At 47.4% G+C, this 25,566-nt stretch overlaps 1 long non-coding RNA gene across 3 annotated transcripts in view; it reads right to left on the reverse strand.

The window, feature by feature from the left end:
* Positions 1-8,070, reverse strand: part of LOC135256520 (uncharacterized) — a 51,860-nt gene extending 43,790 nt beyond the window's left edge. For 2 of the 3 annotated variants that reach the window (XR_010330456.1, XR_010330448.1), the window contains exons 1-2: positions 7,801-7,933; positions 6,751-6,897 (exon numbers count right to left, since the gene is read on the reverse strand). This is a non-coding gene — a long non-coding RNA (uncharacterized LOC135256520). Of the gene's footprint in view, positions 1-6,750; positions 6,898-7,800 lie in introns of all 3 variants that reach the window. The other variant, XR_010330467.1, reaches the window with a different exon arrangement.
* Between the last annotated feature and the right edge of the window lie 17,496 nt (positions 8,071-25,566).

Here is a 25,566-nt window from a genome sequence, read left to right on the forward strand (position 1 = left end):
TTTTCAAAACAGCCACAATGGCGAGCGCTGTAAAAGGTCCAAATCCCATTAACTTTTCAAATCCATTTTCGTTCTGGAGTCTGAACCACGGAAGTAAAAAGACATTTCTCTCCTCACATCTGCAGACAGAAGCCCACTGGACAAAGAGCCCCGCCCCACACCCCCACCCCCACCCCACAGCGTCTCAATTACACCCTGCCAATCATGTACAAATGCTGTGCATTGGCCCCACCCACCTCAAACTGAGATGGGAGAACTACACCTGTCCCTGTTCTCACACCTCACACAGCTGGGAGGTATTGGGGGCGGGGGGGGGACCGCACACTGTTGCACTAACGCTGATCTGGTGACAGAGGACAGTGCCAAACAGTCCATTTTATACATTTTTCACAACAATGTGATGTAAATAACTCCTTAATTTTAACAGCTAGGATGTAGAAAAACAGTTATCAGATATTAGTGTCATCAAATATCTTACTAGGACTTAGAATTAATTGGGGAGAAATCTATTTTCAGTGTGATTAGACAATTATGATGTTTTTTGGTCTTTTTTTCTATTTTGTTGCAACATGAACTATAAATGTTTTGATGATCAGTTATCTGGCTATAATATAGTCATACTTCTCCCTGTCGATTGATTGGAGATGATATTTAGAATTTAGGGGAAAATGCTGTAAATATTTATATTCTTGGTGAGGAAGTAGACAGGAATGTGTGCCAATTATAGGCCCTTCATTGTAAACCTTTGGGAAAACTGAGGGAGGTGTTTCACCGTCTAGAGAGTTCACAACATCCTTCCCCCGGGACATTACAGTCCCGTTCATTTTCCTCCAAGTCGTCTGAAAAATGTTTTTTTAAGAAACGAAGAAAAAAAATATAATTCCTGCTGTTAAACTGGCTTGGCTCTCATACAAACCTCAGTTCTCCCCGCTGTCATGGACACAACACAAATCAATGTTCCAGGCAAGGTGACCCTGCAAGATTCAGGGGTTCGCCTAAGTGAAGCATGTTTATATGCAGGATTCAGTACCTGGGCCTAATGCCACCCTGCACCCTGTGAGTGGCAAACTTTGAAAGTTATGTATAATATCCAAGTATGCGTGCTGGGAATGATAATTAAATATGAGACCTACCAGCTCAGTAAGCCCCGCCCAAAATTGATCTGCAGGGAAGCCAAAGAAAAACCTGACGATAATTATTACAAAATTAAGGAGTAAAAAGGGGCACATACATTCAGTCTGAGATCGATATGGCTGATAGTAGATATTTGCTCTTTGTCTTCAGATAAGAAATTCCAGTCACATTCCTTAATATCAGATTGAGTTGACAAGGCTTTTAACATTTAAAAAACATCACACAGTTAAGTGGTGATGTCTTATTCTGTGAAGAGCAGCTAAGATTATAACTCTCGAACATTCGGAATGTCACTCATCTCAAAAGGCAATGACAATTTCTTTTTGGCACATATTTTACTTACAAATACCCTCTGAAGTGTTTACCCAAAGTGTTTGAGTTAAATTTGAGGGGAATATAGGCCAACAGAGTCTAAATGAACATTTGTGATTTTTTAAGCAATCACACAAGACGCTTCGCTAGATGAAAGGTAAGCGGAGAGGGTAGGCTGGGAGTTCAGAGCGCAGTATTTCAGATGGGTTCTGTTTGAACAGAAAGCAGCCGAGCGCGTGCAGCATCAGCAGTGCGCGGCACGCGGAGAGAGCGAGGGCGGTGTGGACGAGCCTCGGCGTCTCCACGGCGACCCCACCGATGCATCACCTGATCCCACGCCCGAGCCCTCCACGGATATTCCCTAAAACGCTCCATGGATTTCCAGCCTGTTCCACTGGCTCAGATTCGTCTTTTCATTTCACTGAAGCCGTAAGAAAGAAAAAAAGAAAAATTGCTGTTTTTAAATGCATCCCAAGAATGTGGTGTGTGTGTGTGTGTGTGTGTGTGTGTGTGTGTGTGTGTGTATATGTGTGTGTGTGTGTGTGAGGTGTGTGTGGTGAGTGTGAGTGTGAGTGTGAGTGTGTGTGTGTGTGGGGGGGGGGGGGGGGGCTTTTACAGATGATTTTTTCATTGTTTATTAGCTTAATATTCAGATTTTTTCTGCATTTGCTATCATAGTGAAGAACTCTGCGGCACTTTGTCACTCGATGCGAAACACTGCCCTTTAACCACCTACGTCTGGAATCTTCAAATTACCTGAATACAGGATTAGCCTATGTATACCAGCGTATGCTAGTCACATATAATTGAAAGACAAAAGAAGAAGAAAAAACAAGCTACCACTCAGCCCCGTGTACTGTAGCGACTCTGTCGCTGTGGACTGTAGCGACTCCGTCGCTGTGGTCTGTAGCGACTCCGTCGCTGTGGTCTGTAGCGACTCCGTCGCTGTGGTCTGTAGCGACTCCGTCGCTGTGGTCTGTAGCGACTCCGTCGCTGTGGACTGTAGCGACTCTGTGGCTCTGTTGATGCTGGGGACGCTGCTCTGCTGCTCTGCTGCTGCTGTATTCTCTGTCTGTACGCGTGTTATTTCTGCAGTGGATGTATTTGTGAAAAGTTTACTTAATTCAAATGCGTGCGGTCATCTTCAGCTCTGTATAGTTTGTATTCATTTGATTTGTTGTTAAAAGTTATCGATTTTGAAATTTTGAAAAAGAAAAATGATGTATTCTGGTGTATGACAACCATGCATATATACAAGGGCAGTATGGTTTTAATCCCTGTAAAATATCTGCGGAATGTATGTTTGCATAGAGCACAAACTGCTACCAGCTTGATGCGCAGTGACCTTCCTGTACCATCACGCCGGGCTGGCAGTCAGGGTGTAAAATTGCCGCTCGTAGCTTCTGCTAGAGAATCTCCTGTAAACCTGCTTCTATCGTAATGCGCAACCAGGCAACATGCTGTTAGCGTACGTAGGATGATATCATGTTAACTAATAAAATAAAACGGGGGAAAAAATGCCAGCACTGGTGTTATTTCTTTAAACAAGAACGACGGACAGCCGGTCTATGTGAAGAAATCCTGGCTAGGCTACAGGGCGAGTAGGAAACTAGCGTGCACACCATTTTACTGAGTTACAAATACACGGAGGGCATTGCATACCACAAACTCAAACTTAGGTTAGTTACCAGCTGCTGATTATTTGTTTAAAAAATAATGCGTATATAGTAATGACAAATTTGTAAAGGGTTTGCCAGCAGTATTAATTGGACTTCAACGTGCAGGTAAGTCCTTCTGGGTTTGAGATGTAACCACCATTGGCTGTGAATTTACAGGACAATGAATACACAGCACCGGGTTAGAGTGGGCATGTTTATATTAAACCAACAGAAAAATATCTCCTCAGGCCATAACAGGAACTCCCAGCCTGCAGACAGGACCTTTACTCACCATCTCTATTACGGGAAAACATCTGAGAGCCTGTTGAGCAAACTCAGGAATTAAAACTGTCGGTACTGAAGTTATATGGCAGTGCCGATCTAAGCACAGCAAGCTGCAGTAAACCCTGGTCCCCACACTGCACACTAATAAAGAGAAAAGCGAAACATTTACAGATCCTTTTCACCGGTAAATATACACAAAGATATTTATACAGCCCTTTTAATGCGGCTCTTTGAGACCCAAAGTGCCTTTAATGACCACCGTCATAAAGACCTCAAACAAAGAGTTTTATGCAAAGTTGAGAACATGCAGCCAAAGTGTCTGCCAACTCCTTAGCTGCATCACTTGCATGCGGCTGCATTGGTGATGCAACTGGGTGGCTGCAGCACAGGCATGTGGCTGCATTGGTGATGCAGCTGGGTGGCTGCAGCACATGCATGTGGCTGCAGCACAGGCATGCGGCTGCATTGGCCGATTGGTGAGTTTTTACTGGGACAAGTTGACAGGCAGCTCTGTGTCACACACTTAACATCCACCCCCCCCCCCCCAAACAGACACTTCCATAAGGGTAATGGGGAACAGCAGTGCTCATCTGCCCATCACAAAAACTACACTCAGCCCGCCAGCTCCCTCTGAACCCTGCAGCCTCCTCATTACATTACAGGCATTTAGCAGACACTCTTAACCAGAACGACTTACACAACTCTTTACACAGCATTTACACTGCCTCCATTTATACAGCTGGATATATGCTGGAGCAACGCAGGTTAAGTACCTTGCTAATGCATAAGGTCTTAATGAGAATAAGCCGCTACTTCCAGCCAGAAGAAACATCAACAAAACGAGAGCTGAATTCAGCTCTCCCCGACTCTGACACGTACAGTTTGGAAACTACTGCAATAAGACCAGACTAAATGAACACCCAGACCGATATATTTATATTTTATATACAAAACTATAGTTATTTTCCCTTCTGAATTATACTTCACTCTCATCAGCAATGCGCAGACCGCAATCACACAAATGGTACAACAGAAACAGAGAGGGAAAAACGATATTGGAAAGATGTGAACTCGTTTGAGGTAATAAGTACTTTCATGTTTGGCAATCAGCAATATCATACACCACGAACAAACAACCGTGTGAACATTCCAGCGATGATAAATACGCTGCGGCTTCATTTTAAACAGGACACAGCAGACTCAACCCGACCCAGACTCAACCCGACCCAGACTCAACCCGACTCACACCTGCTGTGACCTGCAGTAAGGACAGACAGACAGACCCACAGACAGACTCGTGTGACTGAGGTCAGTAAGGACAGACAGACAGACTCGTATGACTGAAGTCATTAAGGACAGACAGACAGACACACAGACAGACTCGTGTGACTGAGGTCAGTAAGGACAGACAGACAGACTCCTGCCGGTGGATGTGGGTCACACAGACTGCTCATGCTGCAGGTTTATTACTTCCTGCTGATGTTCTGATGTTACCAAGGAAACAGCGGCAGTAATTTAGCAGTGAAAAAGGAGCCACACAAAACTTGAAATTTCATAATTATTTTATAAAAAAAGCTTCTTTTCTGGAGCCTCTGTACTGGCAGGGTAAATTGGGATTTTAGGAGGCTGATTTGGTGAAAGGAGGGAGATTATCCTTTATCCTTTATGTTTCCACTGTGCTGGGAGCAGCTCGAGCGGGTCAGCGTCACACACAGACCACCCCGCTCACATCCTCTGCTCTGTACAGAGAGCGTCACACACACAGACCACCCCGCTCACATCCTCTGCTCTGTACAGAGAGCGTCACACACACAGACCACCCCGCTCACATCCTCTGCTCTGTACAGAGAGCGTCACACACACAGACCACCCCGCTCACATCCTCTGCTCTGTACAGAGAGCGTCACACACAGACCACCCCGCTCACATCCTCTGCTCTGTACAGAGAGCGTCACACACACAGACCACCCCGCTCACATCCTCTGCTCTGTACAGAGAGCGTCACACACACAGACCACCCCGCTCACATCCTCTGCTATGTACAGAGAGCGTCACACACACAGACCACCCCGCTCACATCCTCTGCTCTGTACAGAGAGCGTCACACACACACAGACCACCCCGCTCACATCCTCTGCTATGTACAGAGAGCGTCACACACACACAGACCACCCCGCTCACATCCTCTGCGCTGGGTTGGGAGCGTCTAACACACAGACCACCCCGCTCACATCCTCTGCTCTGTACAGAGAGCGTTACACACACACAGACCACCCCGCTCACATACTCTGCTCTGTGCAGTGAGCGTCACACACACAGACCCACCGCTCACATCCTCTGAGCTGTGTTGGGAGTGTCTCACACACAGACCACCCTGCTCACATCCTCGCTTGTGAGGACAGAGAGTCAGTCTCACACACACAGACCACCCTGCTCACATCCTCTGCGCTGTGTTGGGAGTGTCTCACACACAGACCACCCTGCTCACATCCTCTGCTCTGTACAGTGAGTATCACACACACAGACCACCCCGCTCACATCCTCTGCGCTGGGCTGGGAGTGTCTCACACACAGACTACCGCGCTCACATCCTCTGGAGCCCAGAATTAGCCAGCAGGACTTTCAGACATTTTCAAGTCCAGAAACAATTGACAAAACTAGGCTTATGCTTCTGAATCCTCACACTGAGCTGGTCTAAAACAGCGTGGGGAAATACTGCAGTCATTGCAGGGGGGAGAGAACACCATGGCCCTGAGAACACCCCCCCCCCAGAGAAACATGGCAGCCTGTTCATTAACTCTTTCATATTCCACTAAAATATGTTTCTGAGAACACCTGAGGCGAGAAACAGTTCATGTAATGGCTGAATCTTCATTAATATTTGATCGGAAATGCCTTGTTTGGCAGTTATCAGTAATCCAAGTCCCATGAGCCAGGCACCACTACACTGTATAAATAATTTGCATATAGAACACTTTATGAAAATGAGATGGACACACCAACTCCGCCCACCCCAGGAAGCGTTTTTCAGAGCTGAGTGGTAGGCGGAACCAGGCTGAAACAGTGATTGCGATTACTCTTTAACCTCACTGTTTTATTTCAAATCCAGTGTGATGGAGCACAAGAGCCAAAACAACAGAAACTGTGTGACTGAACCTTTGCATTTCACTGCATATGTGGTCAGCAGCTAGTATTCATGACTATCATATAATAATAATAATAATAATAATAATAAATAATAAATAATAAATAATAATAATAATAATATTATTAATAATAATGAGCTCAAATAAATTATTGATTAGTTAAATAATCAAGAACAGAAACATGGGAAATCCTGAAACGGGCCCTCATCACCTACCTCACACACAATGGTTCCTCTGGAGGTCGGAGGTCAGGGTGAGAGTGTCAGAGGTCAAATGGCAGAAAGAAAGCAGTGAGTCATCGTGGGACTGGAACAAACATCCTTCCTTTTAGGAGATCACATCAGCAGACATCCTCCAGTCATCTGTAGTCAGGGGCACATTGCAGTGAATGCTGTGTTTAAATGAGCCTCCAACATCAGCTAACCAGCTAACTCACACAATGACAAAATTAATATTCAGATAACGAGCTTACGCACACAATGACAGAATTAGTATTCAGAAAGCCAGAAAACGTTTATGGTTAGATAGCTGGTCTAAGTTCCTTCCCAATAAATAAATAAATAAATAAATAAATTGCTTGACTAGCATGCTTGCCAGACTAAGCGGTCCAGCAGTCTGTCTCCCCCAAAGCTGAGATGAACCCTATACCTATAACCAGAGGTGGGTAACCCGGCTTCAAAGAGTAAAAAGACTGACCATGTATTTGCTCCACCACCATGCACTAAACCAGCTGATTCTAATTAGCATAACTCTTCAGCATGATGGGAGAACTAATTATTGTGATCAGTTGGTTTAGTGCATGGTGCTGGAGCAAATGCATGGTCAGTCTTTTTACTCTTTGAAGCCGGGTTACCCACCTCTGCCTATAACCAGACTATCCGGAAAATTACAAATGTTACACTAGTATTCACCAGTTAGTCTTGTTACATGCACAAATAAGGCTTTTAGGGTTTGTAATATGACGCGGTAACAGTCTTAGGGATAATGACTTTTGGTTTCGCGTCCTTTTACTGTCTTGTCCACTTATTGACTGAACAGGCTTTAACATCTTTAGTGCAGATCTATAGCATACAGTGTGATATTTACTGTTAAATAAGTCACGATTTGATTGTGGTTACACTCCATGAATACCCACCACACCGACAAAAACAATCTCGCAAACTGTTTTCATCCTAAACGCAATTCGATGGTTGGCTGTTCGCACACGTTGCCAATACACTGCAAACACTCAAACTTATTTCTTCATCTGCAAACTGTTAGCGTACCGGCCTAGTGGAAATTCCCTCAGCGGATCTCACTTAAAAGGACGCTATTTTAGTTTTTTTCGACGTATGTACCAAATAACACATGTAAACAATTGTTATTCCATAAAAGCGTACCTGGAACTCCTGCTGTGCGTGGTAAATCCACCGAGCATGCGCGAGTAATTAAGCCGTAACAGGTGTGACTCAAATCGCAGGTGTGACTCGCGCAAATCACCTGGCAGAACTTCTCAGCAGCGAATCAGCAGCGCCTGGTGAAAAGGGCGATTGTTGGCGTTTAGCGCTTCGGGTAAAATTCGCTGCGCTACCCTGAAGGAGCCATAATCGTTCGCAGAGCAAACAAGATCAAACTGTACGGCGCGGAGCTATCGTAATTAAAAATGTAGTAGTAGAAAGTAATAATTAATAAATGCGCGATGGGAAATGGCTATGTGCAGCGAATATAACGAACCATCAGGAATTTCATGCCCTTTAGTTGATGAGAAAGGCATGTTTATAATAATAGAATATAATGTACCAAAATGTTTCATATTTATTCCTGCTGTCATAAATGCACTCTTATGAATTCATGTCTCAGATACGCAATCGCCCTCAACGCTACTGTGAATTCTGTCCAGTGTAGCATTACCCTTGATACTGCAGGCACCGCAACCTGACGCCACTGCGGAGTTATATATTGCCCTTGCTATGACAATAGGCACTGCAGGCGATGTGTGCCGCCTGCCACTGTGCTTTCTCCCCCGACTTCCCATTGACGCAGAGATTTCTGGTAATAAGCCCCAGCTGTAATAGAACTGCATAATAGCGACTAGCTGCGCTCTCGGGCACGACCAGTATCGGGCCGTAGAGCCGCAGTGTAATAATATGGCTTCAGCTCGTTAAAGATAAACGACTGAAATTGCGTGCAAACTGTAATAGTCTGTACACAGTGAACACGCCGTTATGAAAAAATGAGCAGAAGTTTTGTAACGGCTTTGGGAGCAAGGAGGCAGAAGTAAGAAGGGTGCTAATGAACACGCACGCACACGTACTCACACGCGCGTGCAGGCGCACGGACACGCGCGTGCAGGCGCACGGACACGCACGCGCACACACACACACACACACAAAATGAGTAGGAAAATATATTAATAAAAATATATATCTGAAGCCCATGATTTAGGACAGATTTTTGTTAAATGTGAGAGTGAGTGAGGCTTGGTTGGTTCAATGAGCGAAGGGTTGAAAAGCAGACTGACTCGGGCCTGCGTTGCGGCTGCAGTTTATGCTCTGCCAGAGGGCAGGAATCACTGGGGAAAATGAGGTTCTGATAACAGTGATGTAGACTCAGAATCTACAGGACGTCATCGCTGATGGAAAAACCTGCTGCAAAACCACCACTGTAACTGACTGATGCAGAACCTGCCTTCAACACCCAGCTACTGAGAGAGTGGGAGAGAGAGGGGGGAGTGATAGAGAGTGGGAGAGCAACAGAGAGAGGCAGAGAGAGGGGGGAGTGATAGAGAGTGGGAGAGAGAAAGAGAGAGGCAGAGAGAGGGGGGAGTGATAGAGAGTGGGAGAGAGAAAGAGAGAGGGGGAGTGACAGAGAGTGAGAGAGAGACAGCAGGAAAGAGAGTGAGAGAGAGGCAGAGAGAGAGAGAGTGCAAGAAAGGGAGTGGAAGAGAGCAGGAGAGAGAGGGGGGAGTGACAGAGAGTGAGAGACAGCAGGAACGAGTGAGAGAGAGGCAGAGAGAGAGTGAGCGAGAGAGTGGAAGAGACAGAGAGCAGGAGAGAAAGAGGAGGTGAGAGAGAGCGAGAGGAACAGAGAACAGGAGAGAGAGCGGGGCAGTGATAGAGAGTGGGAGAGAGAGAGGGACAGAGAGCAGGAGAGAGGTCATTTTCAGCGTAAATGGCAGTGTTGTCCCATATAACTCTTACTGCTCTTTGTAACGCTCTTTGTGTTCCCCCTGCTCGGATGAGGCATCAGTTCTCCTCTGGAAAGAAAAGGCTGTCGTGCTGCTCAGACATTCTCCGAGTACCTCAGGTGTGAAGGAAAAGCGTATGTACCCAATTATGGAGATTAGACTGTCTCCAGCAAACATTGCAGTGTGTGCTGCTTCCCTTCAGGTCTGGCATGTTTCTGAGCCTGTCTGTAAAATATAAAACCTCCAGAGCGCTTTCTTCAGTACAGGCTGGTTATTTATCTCTTATATTAACAGCCGTGCGGAGTCTCTGCAGCAGGCGGAAGGCCAGCTGCCACGCTTCTGTCACGGTTCCGTCACACACCCTTCCTGCGCTTGGGCTTGCATTTGTCTGTTTCACGCTTCAGTGTGTGTGGCTATAGTCTCTGTTTCACGCTTCAGTGTGTGTGGCTCAATGTTTGTGGAACAACTGTGCCTTTCCCCGGCATAGCATGCAGTAATCCGATTGGACACATTCAGGCACATGGATACTCAGATAATAGAAACTGCAACAGTAAACTCTAGTCACAGACAATAGAGCCTCCGTCACACTGGCTCTCCTGTCAGCCTCTCATGCAGAGGATCAGCCTCGCTCACAGAGGATCAGCTTCCCTCACAAAGGATCAGCCTCTCGTGCAGAGGATCAGCCTCACTCACAGAGGATCAGCCTCTCATGCAGAGGATCAGCCTTGCTCACAGAGGATCAGCCTTCCTCGCCGAGGATCAGCCTCTTATGCAGAGGATCAGCCTCTCTCACCGAGGATCAGCCTCCCTTCCAGAAGATTAGCCTTGCTCACAGAGGATCAGCCTCTCTCAAAGAGGATCAGCCTCCCTCCCAGAAGATTAGCCTCGCTCACAGAGGATCGGCCTCCCTAACAGAGGATCAGTTCTTACACAGAGGATCAGCCTCCCTCACAGAGGATCAGTGTCTGACACAGAGGATCAGTCTAGAGGAAAAACATGGATGAAATGTGTGTGAGAGAGATACATTCTGCTCATTACAATTCAGATCACCCTTTCCTCTGAGTGACTCCTTTTGGAAGAAAAGGTTGTTAATAAGCAGGATGATTCTGACTCACATCTCCCGCTGGGGCTCTGAGCCCAGGCCAGCCCCCCCCCCTCATCAGACCGCACTGATAGCCTCATTCAGCCCTGACTAATGACTATCAAACTTTAAAAGCCCATCACAGAACCAGGCATTCTGAACCACCACTGAAAGACACGCTTTTCACAAAATCCCACATTAATTATTCAGTAAAATCAGGCCACACTGATGTTCCTAGAAGACTTCCTGTATTTCAAAGATAGAAATTCCACTTGGATTTAGGAAACTGTAGGTCACACACACACACACGTGCGCACACGCATGCACACACACACACACACACACACACACACTCCAGGAGTATTGAGCTCATTGAGAAATGGACCACAAGGCTTAATCAGTACGATGACCACAAAATTTCCAGGACCATTAAACAAAGAAAAAATTTAAATTTCCACTATATAGCCATCACCATCATCCCTAAGCTTTTTGTGATGATTTTTGTGCTGTTTTATTATATTTGGCCGCACAACAACACAGCTCAAGCGCTGAACCCCCAAACTGTGAGCTGCCTGCTCTGTCTGGTCTGCAGTACTGTGGGCAGTGGCAGCTCCGTATAAAGGAAATCTCAGAAGAGAGGAGGCCATAGCATCACCCCTATCAGAGATCACGGCCATTTGTGTGTTATAGGCAAAATAAAGAATAAAAAGCTGCACTCCGTGTAAAAATGTCTTTTTCATCCAGATTAGCTGTAATTGGGATGTTCCAGTCAACGGAGCCACACAATAAATAAGAGGTACTGCCATAAAATATACATGAGCCAGCACTGCCCTCCACTGTGCTAACGAGACCGGAAGATCAAAATGAATCATTTAAAAGGTGTGAAGAAAAGGAAAGAGTAACACGAAATCTTTTGAGTTATCCCTGGAGCTCTTCCAGAGGCCACATACAGTCCGTTTGTTTTAGAATGATCACAGAGCACATCTCTGTGCCCTAAAGCATTCTACAGGCACTGAGCCGTGACTTTAAGTTATTCTGCAAACTGAAGTGTTCAGCGTCTTTCCTGAAGCTGTGCTGTGCAGTTAAACACACCGATTAAGGCATGCAATGCTGATCGCTCCTATACCAGCTACTGATCTCTCCTATACCAGCTATGGATCGCTCCTATACCAGCTACTGATCTCTCCTATACCAGCTATGGATCGCTCCTATACCAGCTACTGATCTCTCCTATACCAGCTACGGATCTCTCCTATACCACCTACTGATCTCTCCTATACCATTAGGATGGTATATACATATATAATATAACGACGGATGTGCTACCATGGGTAATGAAGTCGCTTGTAACCGAAGTCGCAGGTTCGATTCCGGTAAGACACTGCCGTTGTACCCTGACAAGGTACTTACTGAATTGCTTCAGTATATCCAGTTTATAATGGATACAATGTAATGTTATGTAAAAGTTGTGTAGTCGCTCTGATAAGGATCGCCCTCTAAATGCCTTAATGTATAGCTATGATTTATACCAGCTACTGATCTCTCCTATACCACCTACTGATCTCTCCTATACCACCTACGGATCGCTCCTATGCCAGCTACTGATCTCTCCTATACCACCTACGGATCGCTCCTATACCAGCTACTGATCTCTCCTATACCACCTACGGATCGCTCCTATGCCAGCTACTGATCTCTCCTATACCACCTACGGATCGCTCCTATGCCAGCTACTGATCTCTCCTATACCACCTACGGATCGCTCCTATACCAGCTGCTGATCGGATCTATAGCACATGCTTCTCACTGCCAAGCCAATGCCTCTCAGGGACACAACTGCCTGTCCTTTAGTTTTGACCTCAGATCAGCTGGTTGGTGTGTTGCTGTAGCGCTCCCCATCCGCAGAGCCGCGTGTGAATCACAGGCCAGGAGCCTGTGTGGTTTTGTGCGGTTCGCGCAGCACGCTCACGTTCTCAGAACAACGTGTTCCCGGCCTGCTTTCTCCCCCACGTCAGGTCGTGTAGTCAGACTCCATTAGTCATCTCTCAGCACAGCTTACGCTCCCAAGGTCACCCGCCCGAGCACCACCACCGTTCAGCCGAGCCACGTCTCTGGCGCAGGCACATCGGGCCGTCCTCGCGTTCAGAGTCAGACGATGATCGGGCATAAGCGAACGGCTCTCCTGTAGTACTGCGTGTGGTCTGTATGGTGTAAAATAGTCACTGGCTCTCCTGCAGTACCGTGCGTGGCCTGTAGGGTGTAAAATAGTCACTGGCTCTCCTGTAGTACTGTGTGGTCTGTATGGTGTAAAATAGTCACTGGCTCTCCTGTAGTACTGTGTGCGGCCTGTATGGTGTAAAATGGTCACTGGCTCTCCTGCAGTACCGTGTGTGGTCTGTATGGTGTAAAATAGTCACTGGCTCTCCTGCAGTACCGTGTGTGGCCTGTATGGTGTAAAATAGTCACTGGCTCTCCTGCAGTACCGTGTGTGGTCTGTATGGTGTAAAATAGTCACTGGCTCTCCTGCAGTACCGTGCGTGGCCTGTAGGGTGTATAATAGTCACTGGCTCTCCTGCAGTACCGTGTGTGGTCTGTATGGTGTAAAATAGTCACTGGCTCTCCTGTAGTACTGTGTGGTCTGTATGGTGTAAAATAGTCACTGGCTCTCCTGCAGTATCGTGTGTGGCCTGTAGGGGCACACTAGCCTCAGCGGCAGCCTTTCTGAGTGGGCTGAAGAGGAAGGGTTCGGTGAAGGTCACAGACGGAGCGAGGGAGGTGCCGCTGGGGCTAAGTGGTAATAAACATGTTGTCAGGACTCATATTGTGACTCAAAGTGCAGGGCTAGGCTAATGGGTACCGGCTGCCCTTGTCATATTTGGGGTCTGGTGTAATCTCACAGGTGAGGAGTTTGCTGACACGCTGAGAGAGGGCGGAGAGGGCTCTAATTGGGAATGTAACTCAGAATATCGGGGTAATCGGGAATGTAACAGGGTGTCAGGCTAATTGGGATGTAACAGGGTATCAGGGTCATTGGGATATAAGAAGGTATCAGGGTCATTGGGATGTAACAGGGTAATTGGCATATAACAGGGTAACAGGGTCATTGGGATGTAACAGCTGTAGCAGTAGCAGATCAGTTTATGATGCTGCTATGATATGCATATGTGTAATTATACAATTCAGTCAGAGCTCACTCCTATTTTATATCCATAAATGCATGAAACACCTGAGACTGCTTTGGTTTAATGTCACATCAGGTATCCAGATTAACCTGAACGCACACGCGCACAGGGTAGACCATAATAGGACAGTGTATGTACAGTTGTAACCATAGATATGACTGAGTGTTTACAGTGTGTTAGACCATAGATATGGACCGAGTGTGTATGTACAGTGTGTTAGACCATAGATATGGACCGAGTGTGTATGTACAGTGTGTTAAACCATAGATATGGACTGAGTGTGTATGTACAGTGTGTTAAACCATAGATATGGACTGAGTGTGTATGTACAGTGTGTTAAACCATAGATATGGACTGAGTGTGTATTTAGTATTTCTCTCTTGTTCTTGTTTAAGCAGTAGATGTTTTATCAGTAATTCCCTTGGCTTCTCTCATTGCAGAAGCGGCTCAGGTTGTTTTCTCATTTTGAAAGTAGTGTGAATCGAGGCATGTCAGATGAGGTTGAAAAAGGTTACATTTGTTTTCTGAGATACGTACAAAATGCACACAAAACAAATTATACAAAAAACGCAAATTATAGAATCAGCATTCGGGTCATAAAGCACCTGTTCGCCGTAGATTTCCCTGGAGTCTGAGGTATGGGTGCTTCAGACGAAAACTTCAGCGATTATTTCATTAGAAAACGCATCGATCTGCAACATTCAACTTAATTAATTGATTAGCCGAATTACTGAATAAGTGCAATCACCAATGCAACTAAACGTACACACTATCAGCTACATTTCCTGCTCAACGAAACGCTGATTAACGGCAAAAACTCCACCGGGCCAGAAACAGGAGCACAGAGAACACAAGCGATGGCTGAATGTCTGGCAGGGGATTATACGGGAGTTTTTATTTTGGATGCACTTTTTTACGTTCAGATGAATCTACATTGTAGATGCCTGGAAGTTTTACATAGAAAAGCACAACCTATGTTGACCCTTCAATAAATACACAGCATTTTTATTTTGATATATGATTCTATCATTTTCCAAAAAAAAAAAAAGCATCAGAGATATTTTTTCTGAGATATACGCACAGTAAACTGGACCTAATGTTATTGTGATGGATCGAAGGGGCTGCTAGTGTCTCTCTGCTCAATACTAATGGGCAGTTCTTTCACTTTCAAGACAAAAGATGATGACCTTTGGCATGTAATATGCTGTTTCCGTCTGTTGCTAAACAGAAGTAGTCAGCTTGTCTCCAACTTTTTAATCAGCACATCTCGAAACGGAACCGAACCAGTCCTCATCAGATAAGCGGCAGTGAAGGCAAGGTACACACTGTTACGGGTTCCCTCGCTCAGCTTTGAGAAAACGAGACACAGAGTTCACAGAATACCGCTGAATTCCACTGTTGTTGCTGACAGCACTTGCAGTACAGACAGTTTAATGATGAAGTGATTACAGTTTCAGTTTTTTTCTTTTATTTTTTTGCTTTTAAAAGTGTCATGAGTTTGTTAAATGCACACAACCAGGAAAACTTAAACTGGCATTTCACACTTTTAACAACCTCTGAGTACACAGTGTTCATGCATTCCTAAACATGAAACCTGAAGTATTCTAGTGAAAGCTTTGTATATTTTACATTTACAGTATTTATATTTTAGTATTTTCATTTTTCTACTTCTAACAGCCTTAAAGCCATTACAGTATCAAAATAGCATGCCGTAAAATATGTCATCTAAAAATATTTTTCTTGTTTTAATGCCGGTCATTGGAAGTGGTTTTAATGCACTTCAACGTTTCAACATAAAAGGAACTTTTCCATCCCCTGAGGGGGGCAGTGTGTGATGTCATCAGGTGCTGTTAGAGTGTGAGGTGGGAAATCATAGGTAAAATTCAGAGTTAAAGTTGCAATACAGAGTTAAAACGGAACCTTTTACTGTGTACATGCTAAAGTTGTCTGAAAAATGGCTCTGTTGCTTTTAAACAAAAAGGTTGTGTCTGCATTAGAGCACACCAACGAAAGCAGGATGAAAACGGCCATTTCAAAGCCGAACAGGCGGACAGCTATTCTCCATGATTCATTACAAATATGGCCTTGTGTAAAGTCATATTTACTGAAGGACATTTTTTGTAGTTTTATTTCATTACATTCTTTTGCACTCAGTTGTATATGAAATATAAAACATTCATGCTCTCCACACAAAATTCTATGATGGCATAAATTCAATAGGAATGTGTTAGTACGCCAGATTTATATCACAAATTCCTCTCAGGTGTTTGAAAAATGTTACGCAGATTTATTATAAATACCAGTCTCCTGAGGTCATTCTGTCCCAAAGATTACGACAGGCGATGTAGACGCTCACGCTGTTTCCAAGTGAAGTAAGAGAGGGGGAAAAAAACAAAGAATCACATTAATCCAACTTTAAATAATAATCAAGATCGATCTTTTAATAACGACACTATTTTTAAAAAATGTCATTTTGTGCTTGATTGTTAATTGAAGTCATTGTTTATGACTGGTCTTATGGCAGTTCTTTAAGTGTATGGAAACTAATAACACCTTTATTACTGCTACTGCTGCTGCTACTACTACTACTAATAATAATAATAATTACTGTTACTGCTACTCCTGCTACTGCTATCGCTACTACTACTGCTGCTACTGCTACTGCTACTGCTACTGCTGCTACTGCTATTACTACTACTCATCATCATCATCATCATCATCATCATAATAAATTCCAGTGAGAGAGTTAATTTGAGGATAGACGCAGTTCTGGCTGATATGAGGGAATGATGATAGCAGGCAGTGCAGTGTTTGAACAAACAGGCCTTCTGGTGCACAGCAGCAGGGCTCTGTGGAGGCGGTGGGGGGGGGGGAGGGTGGAGGTGGGCCAGGGGCTGTGGGGAGTGGGACGGGGCTCTGTGGGGGGAGGGTGGAGGTGGGCCAGGGGCTGTGGGGAGTGGGACGGGGCTCTGTGGGGAGTGGGACAGGGCTCTGTGGGGAGTGGGACGGGGCTCTGTGGGGAGTGGGATAGGGCTCTGTGGGGCTGTGGGACAGGGCTCTGTGGGGAGTGGGGCGGGGCTCTGTGGGGAGTGGGACGGGGCTCTGTGGGGTGTGGGACAGGGCTCTGTGGGGAGTGGGATAGGGCTCTGTGGGGAGTGGGACAGGGCTCTGTGGGGAGGGGACAGGGCTCTGTGGGGAGCGGGACGGGGCTCTGTGGGGAGTGGGGCGGGCTCTGTGGGGAGCGGGACAGGGCTCTGTGGGGAGCGGGACGGGGCTCTGTGGGGAGTGGGACGGGGCTCTGTGGGGAGTGGGACGGGGTTCTGTGGGGAGTGGGACAGGGCTCTGTGGGGAGTGGGCTCTGTGGGAGAGGGGCGGGGCTCTGTGGGGAGCGGGACAGGGCTCTGTGGGGAGTGGGACAGGGCTCTGTGGGGCTGCGGGGCGGGGCTCTGTGGGGAGTGGGACGGGGCTCTGTGGGGAGTGGGACGGGGCTCTGTGGGGAGTGGGACGGGGCTCTGTGGGGAGTGGGACGGGGCTCTGTGGGGAGTGGGGCGGGGCTCTGTGGGGAGTGGGGCGGGGCTCTGTGGGGAGTGGGACGGGGCTCTGTGGGGCTGGAGGGGAGCCTGGGACGCCACGCTCTCATTTACGCTTTCAGCGGAGATGACACGGCCACGGGCCGGCAGGGACGCCGGGCCAGATGGAGGGGTTTCCAAGGAAACGCGCTCCTTCAGACACATCCCCATTTTACTGCAAGTGCTCCCCTCCCTGGCTCTGATGTTCTGGGTTTGACGCTTCAGGGTGCAGACCTTTATGGGACAGTATTTAAATCTGGAGTACAGGTGCAGTTTAATCTCCGGGGTACAGCGAAGGGTGTGTGGCCGTCACCTGTGTGACGCACGGCAGCCCTGTTACACCTGAGCACCTGGCACACCTGCAGGCTCTCTGTCCCTCCTGCTCTCTGTCTGAAGCCTACAGCAGGCTGTGAGGCTGCAGAGAGAAACACAAAAACACACCAATACACCAGCCTGCAGAAAGACACAGATCCAGACCTGTGAGTTTGTGTGTGTGTGTGTGTATGTGTGCATGAGAGAAAGTGTGTGTGTGTGTGTGTGTGCGTGTGTGTGTGTGTGTGTGCATGACATAGAGTGTGTGTGTGTGCACGCATGTGCGTGTGTGTGTGAGAGAGAGAGAGAGATTGTGTGCCTGAGTATGCGAGAGAGAGAGTGTGTGTATGTGTATGTGTGTGTGTGGGAGTGAGAGTGTGCATGTGTGTGTGTGTGTGTGTGTGCGCGCATGAGAGAGAAAGTGTGTGTGCATGTGCATATATGAATATTGGTGGAACTCATGTCAGTGATCTATCAGAGATGTGATCCGAGTCAGTGAAGCGCCGCTGCGAATCTGAGAGGCTTCAGCACAGCGAGCTGCACCAGGAGGGCTATTCAGACAAAACTCGGGAGCGCCCTGGAACGACCCTGCTGCAGCGGGACGCTTCAGACGGCCTGTGGGGGACCCTGCCGGATTTCAGAAAAGGCTTGAGTGAAGGGCCACATTAATTACAGCTGCTGTGGAACGCTCCTGATTAACAGGCAGCTCTGGGATGGATGGGGGAGGGGCTGGCTCTGGGGTGGATGTGGGAGGGGCAGAGTCTGGGGTGGATGGGGGAGGGGTAGACTCTGGGATGGATGGGGGAGGGGCAGACTCTGGGATGGATGGGGGAGGGGTAGACTCTGGATGGATGGGGAGGGGTAGACTCTGGGATGGATGGGGGAGGGGCAGAGTCTGGGGTGGATGGGGGAGGGGCAGAGTCTGGGGTGGATGGGGAGGGGTAGACTCTGGGATGGATGGGGAGGGGCAGACTCTGGGATGGATGGGAGAGGGGCAGACCCTGGGATGGATGGGGGAGGGGCAGGCTCTGGGATGGATGGGGGAGGGGCAGACTCTGGGACGGATGGGGGAGGGGCAGAGTCTGGGATGGATGGGGGAGGGGCAGGCTCTGGGATGGATGGGGGAGGGGCAGACCCTGGGATGGATGGGGGAGGGGCAGAGTCTGGGATGGATGGGGGAGGGGCAGACTCTGGGGTGGATGGGGGAGGGGCAGACTCTGGGATGGATGGGGGAGGGGCAGACTCTGGGATGGATGGGGGAGGGGCAGGCTCTGGGATGGATGGGGGAGGGGCAGACTCTGGGATGGATGGGGGAGGGGCAGAAGGGGCTGGTTGCCTAAGTTATTAGGCAACCAGTGGTTTAAAAAAAAATTAAGGTAGATAAGACTTCAGTCATTTTATTAATATGTTGTAGGTTTATATAATGCAGGTAATGATTCCTACTTTTTTTAAGCTACTGCAGATAAGAGTGTATGAGTGTATTCTGAATACCATGCAGATAGTCATAAATTCTAAATATATCAATAAGCATTGTGAAATTAATGGCAGAAGCTGTTATTGTATCACTTGTCCATAATAACCAGGCTTTTTACATGCTGGTTCGAAGGCACTTATGATAAGAGTACTACATAAGTATTAGCCCATTTTTCAAATATCTATATAAGTAATGCTTACATGTAGGTCTAGAATATTAATTATGAATGAATACATAACTTCATAAATGATCCTTTTTTTCTAGTTTGCTCATAACAGAATGGTATTTTCTTTTTCCTTTATTATTTGGCTTGTTCATGTTTTTTTGTGATGATGATCAGACTCTCTGTGCTTCCTGCTAGGCCAGGGGGGGCACAGACAGCACTGCGTTTCAAAGCGCTGTTTTATTGACATCACATTAGCATGTGGAAGTGGGGATCCTGATAGTTCTCTAAAGAAAGGACATAATGGCTCCCTTCAAAGAGGCGTGACATTCATATGGGGAGCCTCGGATGATTTAATGCAGACGGCAGAGTGCTTGCTGTGGCTCACCGCGCCTGGGGAACGACAGTAAGTGTTTTTCACAGAGAACGAGAGTGACCTCAATCTGTTACCACTTTACTGTAAACACATACAGAGGAACTGGGACCTGCAGCCCACACCACATAGAAACATCAATTTAAGGTTGAAAGTGTCTGTGCGTGTGTGTGCATGTGCATTCATGCGTGTGTGTGTGTGTTACTCACCTGTAACTATATGGGTGAGTATTACACACCTGTAACTGTGAGGGTGTGTATTACACACCTGTACCTGTGAGGGTAAGACTCCCTGCAGGTTAGAATGGCAGGTACAGGTTTTTCAGGTTAAACTAAGTGTCTGATGCAGAAATGATGTGTTTGGGTGCAGAAATGCTGTGTTTGAGCACAGAAAGCTGGAGCAGTGGTCTCATGCTTCACTTCAGGGGGGGGGGGGGGTGACGTGCGGTGTTTGTCTCTGCAGTTCTGTTCAAGATGACGCCTTTAAAGATCCCTCTGGGTTTCAGACTGGTTTATGGGCACGCAGGCGTGGTTCTTATCACTGCCAGAGTCGGGTATTCCCAGAGATCTGTTAATCACATTCAGATCTGTGTGATTTCCACAACGGAGTACACCCTGCCTGGCAGAACAACACATCATATTCATAAATAACCAGATAATAAACAGCTAAAAAAGCACAGAGACACAAGCAGGCCTGACTAAATGATCACAAAAATACAAACAGCCCTGCCTACACAATCACAGAGACACAAACAGTCCCCGCTAAATGATCACAGAAACACAGACAGCCTGAGCTAAATAATCACAGAAACACAAACAGCCCGAGCAAAGTGATCACAGACACAGACAGCACTGGCTAAATGATCACAGAGACACAGACAGCCCTAGCCATATGATCACAGAGACATAGTCAGCTCCAGCTAAATGATCAGAGCCAGAAGCAGCCCCAGCTAAATGATCACAGAAACACAAACAGCCCGAGCAAAGTGATCACAGACACAGACAGCACTGGCTAAATGATCACAGAGACACAGACAGCCCTAGCCAAATGATCACAGAGACATAGTCAGCTCCAGCTAAATGATCAGAGCCACAAGCAGCCCCAGCTAAATGATCACAGAAACACAGACAGCCCCAGCTAAATGATCACAGAAACACAGACAGTGCCAGCTAAACAATCACACAGCTGGCAGATAAAAATTTTTTAAGTTTGTCCATATGAAAGAATTAAATATTATACCGGCTTTCCAAAATGTCTACTGCCAGGTTTGTAGGAGCCAACGTAAGTCACCGCTAGCTTTAATATTATTAGTTCAAGCCCCACGGGACAAATTCTGTGGCTTAAGTGTTTATATTGAGAAGGAGCTTACGTTGAGTTGAATTTCTTAAATTTCTTAGGTTCCTGCTACAATCTACTTTCTAAGCAATGCCATGACTTAAGTGCATGGATTCTGAACCTGCTTTGTGTTTATTCCATCATGTTCAGACTGAAGCTGAGAGAATCGCAGATGAATAGGGGCAGGTAAACTGGTAAACAGGTAAACAGGTAAATGCAGACATCTGCGGGGCTCTAGAGGAGTGACGGACAGCTGTCAGTAGTGTTGCATATACAGGCTGCCATGCTTACAGGAAACTTCTGGAATTGCTGTTGGTTTGTGCATGAAAGCAGACGTCAGTGGGCTCCACAATAAAAACGTGACGTTATTGATATTCCTGTGGGCGGAATGACTGTTATAAATGAACATTATGGCAAAAAGAAGCACCTGAAAGTTTTGCTAAATTTATTCCAAACTTTAGTAGCGTAAGTCTTCACTAGCATAGCATGTGGTTTTGCTCAATTTACATACAGAAGGCTGTTTAACTGCTTCATAAAACACCTGCCTCAGCACCCATCCACCACATTATTAAAAAAAAAAAAAAAAAAAGTTTATGTTGTTGTTTTGCATTTCAGTAACCACACAAAGCTGGTACGCTTAGTGTTGAATATTTTCCTCGAGAAACATCAGTTATAAAGCTGTCCACTGTTTTTGGCAGTGTGGTAGTTTTATTTCAGTAATGAAGCCATATGCTCTCCTTATTTAAATCAAATTGAGGATCGGGTAGCTATAATCAGATTTATTATTACTTATGAAGGCAAATAACCCATCCTCCACTGCACACATGCATCTCCCCCACAATCATTGAGCTTCATAAAGATTTAAACAGCCGTGCTGATCTGCTCCATCGTCCAAGCTCTTAAAAGATGCATTCTGCACCGAATGAAAATGAACACCTTGCAGTTCGCCTAATTCAGATGGGGAAGGTGCCTTAGTGGAGTAAATAAAGGCCGCTCTTTGTAAGAATAATCTACTTTGTGATCATTCACCTGGTCATGCAACTCAGCTTCCTGAAACCAGAGCTGAAGATATCTGTGGTCAACCATAGAAAGCAAGGGACCTTCACAGGAAATGGCTCATTAAACTACAATCAATCCCAGAGAGTCCAGGGAAACAAGGAAATGCAGCCAAACAGTAGGTAGCTACCCCAGCTGCCATGGAATTTCTAGAAATAGTAAAAGAGAGAGAGACACACACACACACACACACACACATTTGAGCATCTCTCTCTCGCTCTCTCTCTCTCTTCATGTGACAGCGTGAGTCTCCACCATACAGACAGGAGTCCAGTCTCAAGGACACAGTAAATAGGTTATGTAACACAGTAAAAGAGAAGATGGCACTTTCTAAGAAAACTACTGGACCTTGAAAATATAAATTAATCATGGGTCAGTGAGTTTCTCCCACAGAAACCAATCCTACAATTCCCCCAGAACCAAACCACTCAAAAGATGCTTTATTGTGTTTTTAATGGAGAATTTTAGAGTTGAACAAGTTAGAGGAGGATTTAAAATGGACGGTGGTTCATGCTGCTGGTCAGGTGACCACAGGGAGGAGGAGGCAGTACCCCGCCTCGGAGCTTTGGTTTTGGTTCCACCCGCCCCAGAGCTACGGTTTGGGTTCCACCCGCCTCGGAGCTTTGGTTTGGGTTCCACCCGCCCCAGAGCTACGGTTTGGGTTCCACCTGCCCCAGAGGTTTGGTTTGGGTTCCACCTGCCCCAGAGCTACGGTTTGGGTTCCACCTGCCCCAGAGCTACGGTTTGGGTTCCACCTGCCGCAGAGGTTTGGTTTGGGTTCCACCCGCCCCAGAGGTTTGGTTTGGGTTCCACCCGCCCCAGAGGTTTGGTTTGGGTTCGGGTTCCACCCGCCCCAGAGGTTTGGTTTGGGTTCCACCCGCCCTAGAGCTATGGTTTGGATTCCACCTGCCCCAAGACTTTGGTTTGATCCTGGTGAGGGGGGGGGGGGGATATTTTCATGTATTTTCATGTAACATTCATGTATCATAATCATAATTGTCTGTCAAACCTCTGAGACAAACATATCATTAGATGTTTATGGCAGTTTATACATGCTTGCTATATATAGGCCTTATTTTCATATGTCTCTGTGGAAGTTGTTTTTGCCTGAAACTGTTTATTTGCTGAAAAAATGCATGAGAGAAATGCTAGGGAACGGGCTAACAATTCCCATGTCACTGTCTCCAGAGTTACCGAGTCACACGTGAATTATTTATCTCCTACCTTTGCTCCAGGGCTTATTGAGGTTAGCATTCGTGTGGCAGAATCGATCCTGGACAAGGCAGTTATTAGCCTATAAAATACTGCGTTCACCATGCTTACCCACAGGAGCTTTCATCAGATTCAATGCTGTGTTCACTGCAGGTTTACACTACAGAACACTCTACACCATACCAGCGATAGCAAGTTACATCTCTTCAAGTGACAACTGATTAGCAAATCCAGCTAAAAAGCAGGCAGATATGGCCAATCGTGTAGAATGAGACCAAGCACTGCTTCACCGCCTTGAACCCCCATGAACCCCCATGAACCGCCATGAACCGCCATGAACCACCATGAACCACCATGAACCGCCATGAACCGCCATGAACCGCCATGAACCGCCATGAACCGCCATGAACCGCCATGAACCACCATGAACCGCGCCTGCTTCACCACCATGAGAGACAGAAAGAAGCAGAGCTGCCCCTGACTGATGCCGACTTCCCTGTTGTTCATGAACAGACAGCCAAGAGCACTCAGAGCGGACTGGGAATTATACCCGGGGAGAAATATTATCAGCATTCGCTCTCCAAGCCGAAAGCAAATGTGTTTTACATTTATGACCAGAGTGTTACAATTTAATATTGTTAGAATAAATTGTTCCTCTGTAAAAGGAGATGAGTGGGTGGACGGTTTCTGCAGTTTAATGAAGTGAATTGCAGATGGTGTTCCAGGCAGAGTTCTGTCAGGAGAAAAAGGAACACAGGTGTAATTTAGCATTGAAAGGTAAATTCTGCATAGATGTCAGGAAGCTTTGAATGGAGTTTCAGTTTTGTGATCACCAGAGTGAGCAGTCTTAAGAGGAACGAAACGAACCCTTCTGCTCATCGGGGCTGAGAGCGCGTCCGTTAGCGACATGGCGGAGCCATCAGTGACACATTCAGCTCTGCAGCGACGCGTCACAGGGACACACTGCTGCCACGCACAGGGACACACTGCTGCCACACACAGGGACACACTGCTGCCATGCACAGGGACCCACTGCTGCCACGCACAGGGACCCACTGCTGCCACACACAGGGACACACTGCTGCCACACACAGGGACACACTGCTGCCACACACAGGGACACACTGCTGCCACGCACAGGGACCCAGACTGCTGCCACACACAGGGACACACTGCTGCCACGCACAGGGACACACTGCTGCCACGCACAGGGACCCAGACTGCTGCCACGCACAGGGACCCACTGCTGCCACAGCACAGGGACCCACTGCTGCCAACACAGGGACACACTGCTGCCCACACAGGGACACACTGCTGCCACGCACAGGGACCCAGACTGCTGCCCCACGGACACACTGCTGCACGGGACCCAACTGCTGCCACGCACAGGGACACACTGCTGCCACGCACAGGGACCCAGACTGCTGCCACACACAGGGACACACTGCTGCCACGCACAGGGACACACTGCTGCCACGCACAGGGACACACTGCTGCCACACACAGGGACACACTGCTGCCACGCACAGGGACACACTGATGCCACACACAGGGACACACTGCTGCTATGCACACGGACCCAGACTGCTGCCACGCACAGGGACCCAGACTGCTGCCACGCACAGGGACCCAGACTGCTGCCACGCACAGGGACACACTGCTGCCATGCACAGGGACACACTGCTGCTATGCACAGGGACCCAGACTGCTGCCACGCACAGGGACACACTGCTGCCATGCACAGGGACACACTGCTGCCACGCACAGGGACCCAGACTGCTGCCACGCACAGGGACACACTGCTGCCATGCACAGGGACCCAGACTGCTGCTACGCACAGAGACACACTGCTGCCACGCACAGGGACACACTGCTGCTATGCACAGGGACACACTGCTGCTATGCACAGGGACCCAGACTGCTGCCACGCACAGGGACCCAGACTGCTGCCACGCACAGGGACACACTGCTGCCACGCACAGGGACCCAGACTGCTGCTACGCACAGAGACACACTGCTGCCACGCACAGGGACCCAGACTGCTGCCACGCACAGGGACCCAGACTGCTGCTACGCACAGGGACCCAGACTGCTGCCACACACAGGGA

The sequence above is a fragment of the Anguilla rostrata genome, chromosome 1, assembly GCF_018555375.3.
Source record: "Anguilla rostrata isolate EN2019 chromosome 1, ASM1855537v3, whole genome shotgun sequence".
Classification (NCBI taxonomy): Eukaryota; Metazoa; Chordata; class Actinopteri; order Anguilliformes; family Anguillidae; genus Anguilla; species Anguilla rostrata.